The sequence below is a fragment of the Capsicum annuum genome, chromosome 1 (assembly GCF_002878395.1).
Source record: "Capsicum annuum cultivar UCD-10X-F1 chromosome 1, UCD10Xv1.1, whole genome shotgun sequence".
Lineage (NCBI taxonomy): Eukaryota > Viridiplantae > Streptophyta > Magnoliopsida > Solanales > Solanaceae > Capsicum > Capsicum annuum.
Window position 1 is genome coordinate 212,063,487 of NC_061111.1, and position 9,165 is coordinate 212,072,651.

Below are 9,165 nucleotides of genomic sequence, written 5' to 3' on the forward strand. Positions count from 1 at the left end.
AGGTTAAAGCTTTAATCTTCAAAAACAAGCAACATAGATTCTGCAAGGTTTATTCCTTAAGATTGTTATTTTATGGTGTTTTCGGGTACAAGAATCTGTATTTAGGCACAACAACTTCAACACTAGTTCAAGTTTAAAACAAGAACACTATGAAGTACAAAAACACCCTCAACACAAGATCAAAGTGATCTTTCTAAGAAGTGCGTTTTATTTTTGCAGAAATTAAGATAAAACAAAAATATAAAGCCAAGTCTCCCGACTTCATGGAGTATCCTTTTGGAATAATTCCCCTCACTGTACCCGAGGTTTTGGAATCTTCCTCCCAGTATAAAATGACTTTCAATCCAACTATAGTGGTACCCCAATTAATTGGATTCGTCGAACTCACTCAACGATTTGAATGGTCACAAAGAATGTTTTGAAGACAAGAAGAGTTTTTATTTCAGAAAATTTTTCATTCATATCAAACCTGTGAATGAAAGTAGGTTTATATAGCCATCAGATACCTCTTCTGAAAGGTGACAATGGTTCACTTAAAAGGTGTATCCTTTGGAAGAGTCATATCTGTTCATTCAAAACATTGTGTCTTTTTCTGAACAGACACAACTATCTGAACAGTCATACCTTTTCCAAAATAATATGTCTTTTGCTCAAAGGTTGTGTCCCTTCATTTTTCATTCACACCAATTAAACCCAACAGATACGACACGGGTGCGGCAACATTTTTTGGAGAGTCTGAGCAACTTAGCAAAGAGGGACTAAACGCAATGTTTAACTCCAACTTAAGTTGCTATGAGCTTGATTAGCATCACAGTTCTTCCCAAAACTTGCCAAGGGAATCCGCCACAACATATGGTGTTTATTCATTATTTTTCTGGAATCCATGTTTAATATTTGATGTTATGGTATAGATGGAGGAAGAAAGAGAATTTCCCACTTTTTTTCCTGGTTATATATTAAGAAAAATGTCAACCCTATACTTTGGTAGTAGGATGCCATAACTTGGGGTTATGGCATTAAGTACCAACCTAACTTTTATTTAGAAATCTTTTTGGTGGGTAACCATGAAGGTATTACATTGATGCCCCATTGCTAAAAAAAATCCTTACTAAATTATGCAAAGACAAGAGTTAGTACTGACCTAGTCTTTATCTGGTCTTTGCTATCATCTTAGTGTCTAAACATGAAACCATTACATTAATATCAAGAATGATGTTACTTTTCTACTATAAAAAACAGAGATCCCAACCCAAATATCCAACACAAGTCTTAGTCGTATCCTTCTCTCTTTACAATCAAAATGAGAAGCTTCGGGAATTTAGGGCAAGGTCCCCTCTTTGTTGCTGCTTTAGCAATTTGCTTTGTAACCAGCACTGTTGTTGCTAATTAATCTTATGAGTTACGGATATACTTCTCCCTCACCTTCTTACTACAAATCACCATCTCCATCCAAATATCATGCACCTACTCCATACTACAAGAAACCGGAGAAACATGCTGAATATTCTCCATCACACTATTATAAATCACCTATGCCCTCGAAGCATGACTATTAAAAGTCACCTACTCCTTCAAAGCACTACTACAAGTCACCAGTAGTAGTGAAGTATTACAAATCACCGGTTCCTGTAAAGAACTACTACAAGGCCCCTACACCATCGAAGTACTACAAGGCTCCCGCATCTTCAAAGAAGTACTACAAGGGGGCTCCTTCAAAGAACTACCACAAGTCGCCTACTCTTTCAAAGAACTACTACAAGTCACCATCACCTGCAAAGTACTACAAATCTCCACCGCCTGCACAGTACTACAAGTCTCCTGCTCCATCAACACACCATTACTACAAGTCACCTTCCCCATCAAAGTATTAAAAATCACCTGCTCCTTCTAAATATTATAAATCTTCGTCCCCACCAAAATATTACAAGTCACCAGTTTGTTACAAGTCTCCACCACCACCTCCAGCGTATTATGAGAAATTACCTTCTTACTACAAATTCTTACAACAAATACCCTCCACCTCCTACAAAATACTATGAACAAGCACCTTCATATTATAAGTCACCACCACCGCTGCCAAAATACTACGACGAGTCACCATCTTCTTACAAATCTTCACCACCTCCACCATACTACAAAGAATCAACTCCTTCCTATAAATCACCTCCACCTTCACCATACTATGAAGAATCTACCCCTTCCTATAAATCCTCTCCCTCTTTACCAAAATACTATAATTTACCTCCTCTATCAATGATCATAAAAGTACCATTATACTACTCACCTCCACCAGCAATGGAATATTACAAGCAAACTCCAACCTCCACCTCACCTTCACCATCTGCGATGTACGAGCAATCCGCCACCTATGCTTCACCTCCACCCCTACCAACCTACTACTAATAGTTACTAATTCTATCATTTCCATAATTTTCATAAATTTAACTCCTTTTACTACTGTTTCGAGCATCTCTATTTCCTCAGCCAAAATTTTATGTATGCGTCAAGAAGGTTTTGCTTGTTTTATGCATTTTTTTTTAATAATTTGTAATATGCATTGTTTGAGATTTTAGTATGATCCTCGAGATCTCTCTCATTTTGGCTCATTGTATGAAGATTCTTTTTGATGTAACCTCTTGAGAGTTTCACTTTGTGTAATACTATCTTCTTCTTTATCGAGCTTTGTTTGCTCCTATTGGTTGAGTTCTTTCATTGTTCCATAAGAAATTTACTTTCTGGACATCTATGTCAAAGTCAAATATGAAGAGAAATCACCTCCTTTTGCAGGTAACTGGTAATTGTACTCATCAACTTTTGAGAAAGTAAAATTACATAAAATAAACAGGATAAGAAAAAAACAAAGAGGCATTTGAACTTTCTGCAAATGAATCATTTCAGCAATTCTTTTTCTAACATATAGAAAAGGAAAGGATGAGCTTAGGTTCTATTGGAAATGACGTTTCTACATTCACAAGGTAGGGTAAGGTCTTCCTATGCACCACCCTCTCCAGAAATCATTTCCAGGATTACACTGGATATGTTATTGTTCTTGTTAGAGAACAGGAATAGGCCAAATAGAGAAACCAAGGTTTATCTGACATTTTTCTCTTCAAAGACTACTCTTTTCATTATTGATTTTTTTTTGGGAAGATCCAACCAACTTTCAAATTTGTTAGGAAAATTATGTGTGCAAGCCGAACATTATGGCTTCCACTAAGTTAATACTAACTTAACAAATAATCTCCAACACTATGATTCATCAGTAAAAGAGTAATCTTCTTTTGTAGTTATTTGTAAGCTGTTACCCTCTAACATCTAACGATTAAGTTTCATATCCCATGAAGGCATGAATACTAAAAGGCAGTTCGGTACACTAAAGCTCCTGCTATGCACGACATACCCCATGTCCCATGAACACAAACAGGAAACTACTGATATCAATCTTACTAGTCTGAGTAAATTAAACTCCCTAAAAGAAGATATAGTCTGAATAATGAAGACTTCGCAACATTAATACATCAAGATTTTTTTATAGAAGCGCTGTGAAACCTTTATGTAGTTGGAATTCTTAACGGAAAATATGTGACATTTGGCTCTAATTTCTTAGTTGCAATATTCTTAACCCTTGTTTTGTTATCAGTATAGGGTTTTTTAAAGAGTGAAGGTTTAAACAAATGGAAAAGGGTCAAAACTAACCCTGAACTATCTGAAATGGAGCAAAATATCCTTTGTTTGTTTTTTGGCTCAAAAATACCTCTCACCGTATTAAGCACCCCACGTGGAAAAAAATGTCAAATGGCCAATCCACGTTAGCATCTTATTTATGAAAAAGGGCCAAAACTACCCCCTGAGCTATATGAAATGGAGGCGAGTAGTATGATGGTACTTTTACGGTCGTTGGTAGAGGTGGTAAGTTGTAGTACTTTGGTGGAGGAGGAGGAGATTTATAGGAAGGTGTATATTCTGTGTAGTATGGTGGAGGCGGAGGGAAATTATATGAAGGGGTGGATTCACTAGTACTATAAGACCCCATCTCTTACAAATATCCACCATATCCACTGTACTACAAAGAATCTATCCATTCCTACAAATACCCTCCACCTCTGCCATTCTACAAAGAATCCACCCCTTCATATAATTCCCCTCCGGCTCCACCATACTACAGAGAATATACACCTTTCTATAAATCTCCTCCTCCTCCACTAAAGTACTACAACTTACCACCTCTACCAACGACGGTAAAAGTACCATCATACTACTCGCCTCCACCACCAACGGAATATTACAAGTAAACTTTAGCTTTTAAAAAATAATTTACGTTATTACTTAAATAACACAAAATGCATTTCAAAATCAGTGTTTCACTATAGATTCTTAAAGTTAAACTGGAAACCAACCTACACCTCACCTCCACCACCTGAGAAGTATGAGCAATCTGCCACCTATGTTTCACCTTCACCCCCACCAATCTACTATTAATAGTTATTAATTCAATCATTTCCAAAATTTCCATGAATTCTAACTTCTTTTACTCTAATTTAGAGCATCTCTATTTCCTAAGCCAAAATTCTATGTATGCTTCAAGAATTTTTTGCTTGTTTTGTATGTCCTTTCTTTTAGTAATTTGTAATTTGTGGCGTTTGAGATTTTAAAATGATCCTCGAGATCTCCCTCAGTTTGGCTCATTGTATCAAGATTCTTTTTGGTATAACCTGTTATCTTATGTAGTTTCGGATACAAGAATCTGTATAATTGAAACACAAACTTCAACAATAGTTCATGTACAAACAAGAGCACCTTTGAAGTTCTTTAACACCTTCAACACAAGATTACTTAATAATCTATCCAAGAAGTATGTTCGATTTCAGAAAATAGATAAAATAGAATTTAAGGCCAAGTCCTCCGACTTCATGAAGTTTCTTTAAGGAATAATTCCCCTCACTGTACCCAAGGTTATGGAATCTTCCTCCCAGGATAAAATGGCCTACAATCCGAACAACAACGGTACCTCAATTTATCGAATTCCATGAACTCACTCAACAGTTTAATTGATCACAAGAATATTTTTAAGACAAGAAGAGAGTTTTTATTTCAGAAAAATTTTGTATCTAAACCTGTGGATGAAAGAAGGTTTATATAGCCTTCATATGCCTCTTCTGAAAAATGGCAATGGTTAACTTAAAAGGTGTGACCTTTCCTGAAAAATCATGTCTGTTCATCCAAAGATTGTATCTTTTTTGAACAGGCAGACCATTTCATGAATCAGTGTGTCATTTCATTAAAGGATTGCATCCTTCTGAACCATCAGTTCAAAACAGTGCATATCTCAGAAGCATCAGTTCAAAATAGTGCCATGCATGCATATAACTGGAGGATCAACAACAACAACAACAACAACAAACCCAGTGTATTCCCACTTAGTGGGGTCTGGGGGGGGGTAAGATGTACGCAGTCCATACCTCTACCTCTGATGAAGTAGAAAGGCTATTTCCGAAAGACCCCCGGCTCAAGTCATGAGATATCACACAAACACATAGTACAGCACAGAAGCAGATGACATCACATAGATACGGCACCCATAAGGAATATAAAATAGAGTAAAGCAGGAATGCAGGAATATAAAGCAGAGGAAAGCACACAGATTCGTAATAAACATGGAACACAGAACACGAAACACTGAATACGGAATCATAACAGGAATACACCCCCACCAATTAATTCCCTACACTAGCGACCCGAACTGGCCCTAATCCTCTGCCGTAATTCGCATCTTCCAGACCTTCCTATCTAGGGTCATGTCCTCGGTGAGCTGTAACTGTTCCATGTCCCGCCTAATAACCTCACCCCAGTACTTCTTCGGTCTACCCCTTCCCCGTCTAAAACCATCCAACGCTAGCCTCTCACACCTACGGATCGGGGCATCCATGCCCCTCCTCTTCACGTGTCCGAACCATCTCAATCGTGCTTCCCGCATCTTACACTCCACTGAAGTCACACCAACCTTCTCCCGGATAGTCTCATTCCGAACTCTATCCCCTCGGGTCAGTCCACACATCCAGCGCAACATCCGCATTTCTGCCACCTTCATTTTTTGGATGTGGGAGTTCTTAACTGGCCAACACTCCGCTCCATACAGCAAGGCCGGACGGACTACCACCCTATAGAATTTGCCTTTAAGCTTGGGCGACACCTTCTTATCACACAGCACCCCCGATGCGAGTTTCCACTTCATCCATCCCGCCCCAATACGGTGCGAGACATCCTCGTCAATCTCACCGTTACTCTGGATCATGGACCCGAGATACTTGAACTTATCCCTCTTCCCTACCTCCTGTGCTTCTAGCGTCACTACTACCTCATTCTCCCGCCTCACGTCATTAAACTTACATTCCACATACTCTGTCTTGGTTCTGCTCACCCTGAACCCTTTAGACTCCAGAGTTTGCCTCCACAACTCTAATTTGTCATTCACACCCCCTCGAGTCTCATCTATCAGGACTACATCGTCTGCAAAAAGCATACACCACGGCACCTCCCCTTGGATACGCCGCGTCAACACATCCATTACTAACGCAAACAAAAAGGGACTAAGAGTAGATCCCTGATGCAATCCTGTCAGGACAGTGAAATGCTCTGAGTCTCCTCCCGCCGTCCTCACCTGGGTTTTCGCTCCCTCATACATATCCTTAATTACTCTGATATATGCCTGCGGTACTCCACTCACCTCCAAGCATCTCCAAAGCACTTCCCTGGGGACTTTGTCGTACGCCTTTTCCAGGTCGATGAACACCATGTGCAGATCCTTCTTCCTCTCCCTATACTGCTCCACCAACCTCCGTACCAGGTGGATTGCCTCCGTCGTCGAGCGGCCGGGCATAAATCCGAACTAGTTTTCCGAAATAGACACTATCCGTCTCAGCCTCACCTCGACCACTCTCTCCCATATCTTCATAGAGTGACTCAGTAACTTAATCCCCCTATAGTTATTGCAACACTGAATGTCCCCCTTATTCTTATAGAGGGGGATCATGGTACTCCACCTCCACGCCTCGGGCATCTTTGCCGTCCTGAAAATTTTATTGAACAATGCAGTCAACCACCTTACACCAGCCTCTCCAACGAACTTCCAAAACTCCACCGGTATCTCATCCGGCCCCGTCGCCCTACCCCTTCGCATCCTGCGGACTGCCTGTCTAACCTCGTCTACCTTAAAACGTCTACAATAGCTAAAATCCCGACACTCCCCTGAGTGCTCCAGTTCCCCTAACACAATAGCTCTGTCCCCCTCGTCATTCAAGAGCCTATGAAAGTACGACTGCCATCTCTTCTTTATGTGACCGTCCTCCACCAACACTCTACCGTCCTCCCCCTTAATGCACCTCACCTGATCGAGGTCACGACCCTTCCTCTCCCTAGCCTTAGCGAGTCGGAACAACTTTTCTCCCCTCCTTTCCCCTGTAACCCTGCATACAAGCTCTCAAAAGCGGCCGTCTTAGCTGCCGTGACCGCTGACTTCGCCTCCTTCCTCGCTAGCTTGTACTCTTTCCTGTTTACCCGCTTCTCTTCTTCGTCCTTGCTTTCCACCAACTTAGCATACGCCTCTTTCTTGGTCTCCACTTTCTTCCCCACCTCTTCATTCCACCACCAATCCCCCCGATGATGTCCGGCCCGGCCCCTAGAAACACCCAACACCTCCCTTGCATTCTCCCTGATGCACGTTGCCGCCCTGTCCCACATATTATCCACGTCCCCCCTACACTCCCACACCCCCATTCCCGCCAACCTCTCCCCTATCTCCCACGCATTCACTGGCGTCAAGCCGCCCCACTTAATTCTCGGTCTACACTCCTTACTCCTCCTCTTTCTATTCTTCTTTATACCCAAATCCATAACCAAGAGCCTATGTTGGGTCGAAAGATTCTCACTCGGGATGACTTTACAGTCTTTACACAATGCCCTATCCCCTTTCCTAAGCAACAAAAAGTCAATCTGGGTCCTGGCTATCGCGCTCCGAAAAGTGATCAGGTGCTCGTCCTTCTTCGGGAAGCCCGAGTTCACCACCACCAGCCCAAACGCCCTCGCAAACTCCAATAGGGTCGCACCCTCTTCATTTCTCTCCCCAAAACCAAAACCACCATGCACATCCCCAAAGCCTCCCGGTAGCGCCCCGATGTGCCCGTTGAAATCCCCTGCTACAACAATCTTCTCCGAACTGGGCACGCCTCTCACCACCTCCTCCAAAGCCTCCCAGAACCGCATCTTCTCCTCCCCCTCCGATCCCACATGCGGCGCATAGGCACTACACACGATCAGGGTAAACCCCCGAATAACCAACTTAATAGTCATCAACCTATCGTTGATCCTCTTCACCTCCACTACCTGACCTCTAAGCTCTTCGTCTACCAAGATGCCAACTCCATTCCTACGCCTGTCGCTCCCAGAGTACCACAGCTTGTAACCGTCCACATCCCTAGCCTTAGACCCTACCCACTTGGTCTCTTGGACACACGCAAGGTTGATCCTTCTCTTCCTAAGAATCTTCACCAGCTCTATGGACTTCCCCTGAAGGGTCCCTATATTCCAAGACCCAACCCTCAGCCTACCGTCGCTATCCACGCGCCCCCCACTACCCCCCCCGGCCAAACCTTGGCCTCCCACCCACTCCCGCTCTCTCCCCATCTCCCGCCCCCGCCACAGCCCCACGCCCCAACCCCCTCGGACATGACCCTAACCACCTATTACCACCCACAGCCACAACTACACGAAAAAATAGGAAAATATAAGGATATACCCGGTGGCAATATCAAAGCAGCAGCAAGGAGATACAAGGCACACACACGTTCAAAGGAATACTCCCGAAGCAAAACTAAGAAGCGACCACAGCAACAACAACAACAGACAACAGACAATGTTCACAAATCCCACGCAAGTCAAGGTACACGGGCTACTACGAGCATAGTACTAAGAATGGAATATGAAATAATGAACTAAAATGCAATATGAAATAACGAAATAACAAAGGTTAGAAGTCACCGGATTTCGCTTGGGGCTGCGGCTGCTGGAGACGGCGTGGCGGGTGCAGGCAGAGTCTCAGCCTGTTGGAGACCAAGTTGGCGGCTGGGGACCGGGCGGCAGCTGGTTGAATGCCGGGTTGGGGGGGACTGG

The 9,165-nt window shown here is 42.6% G+C and overlaps 1 pseudogene; it reads left to right on the top strand.

Annotated features, from left to right (window-relative positions):
• The first annotated feature begins 1,300 nt into the window (after positions 1-1,300).
• LOC124898791 lies at positions 1,301-4,479 on the top strand (annotated as a pseudogene).
• The last annotated feature ends 4,686 nt before the right edge of the window (positions 4,480-9,165 follow it).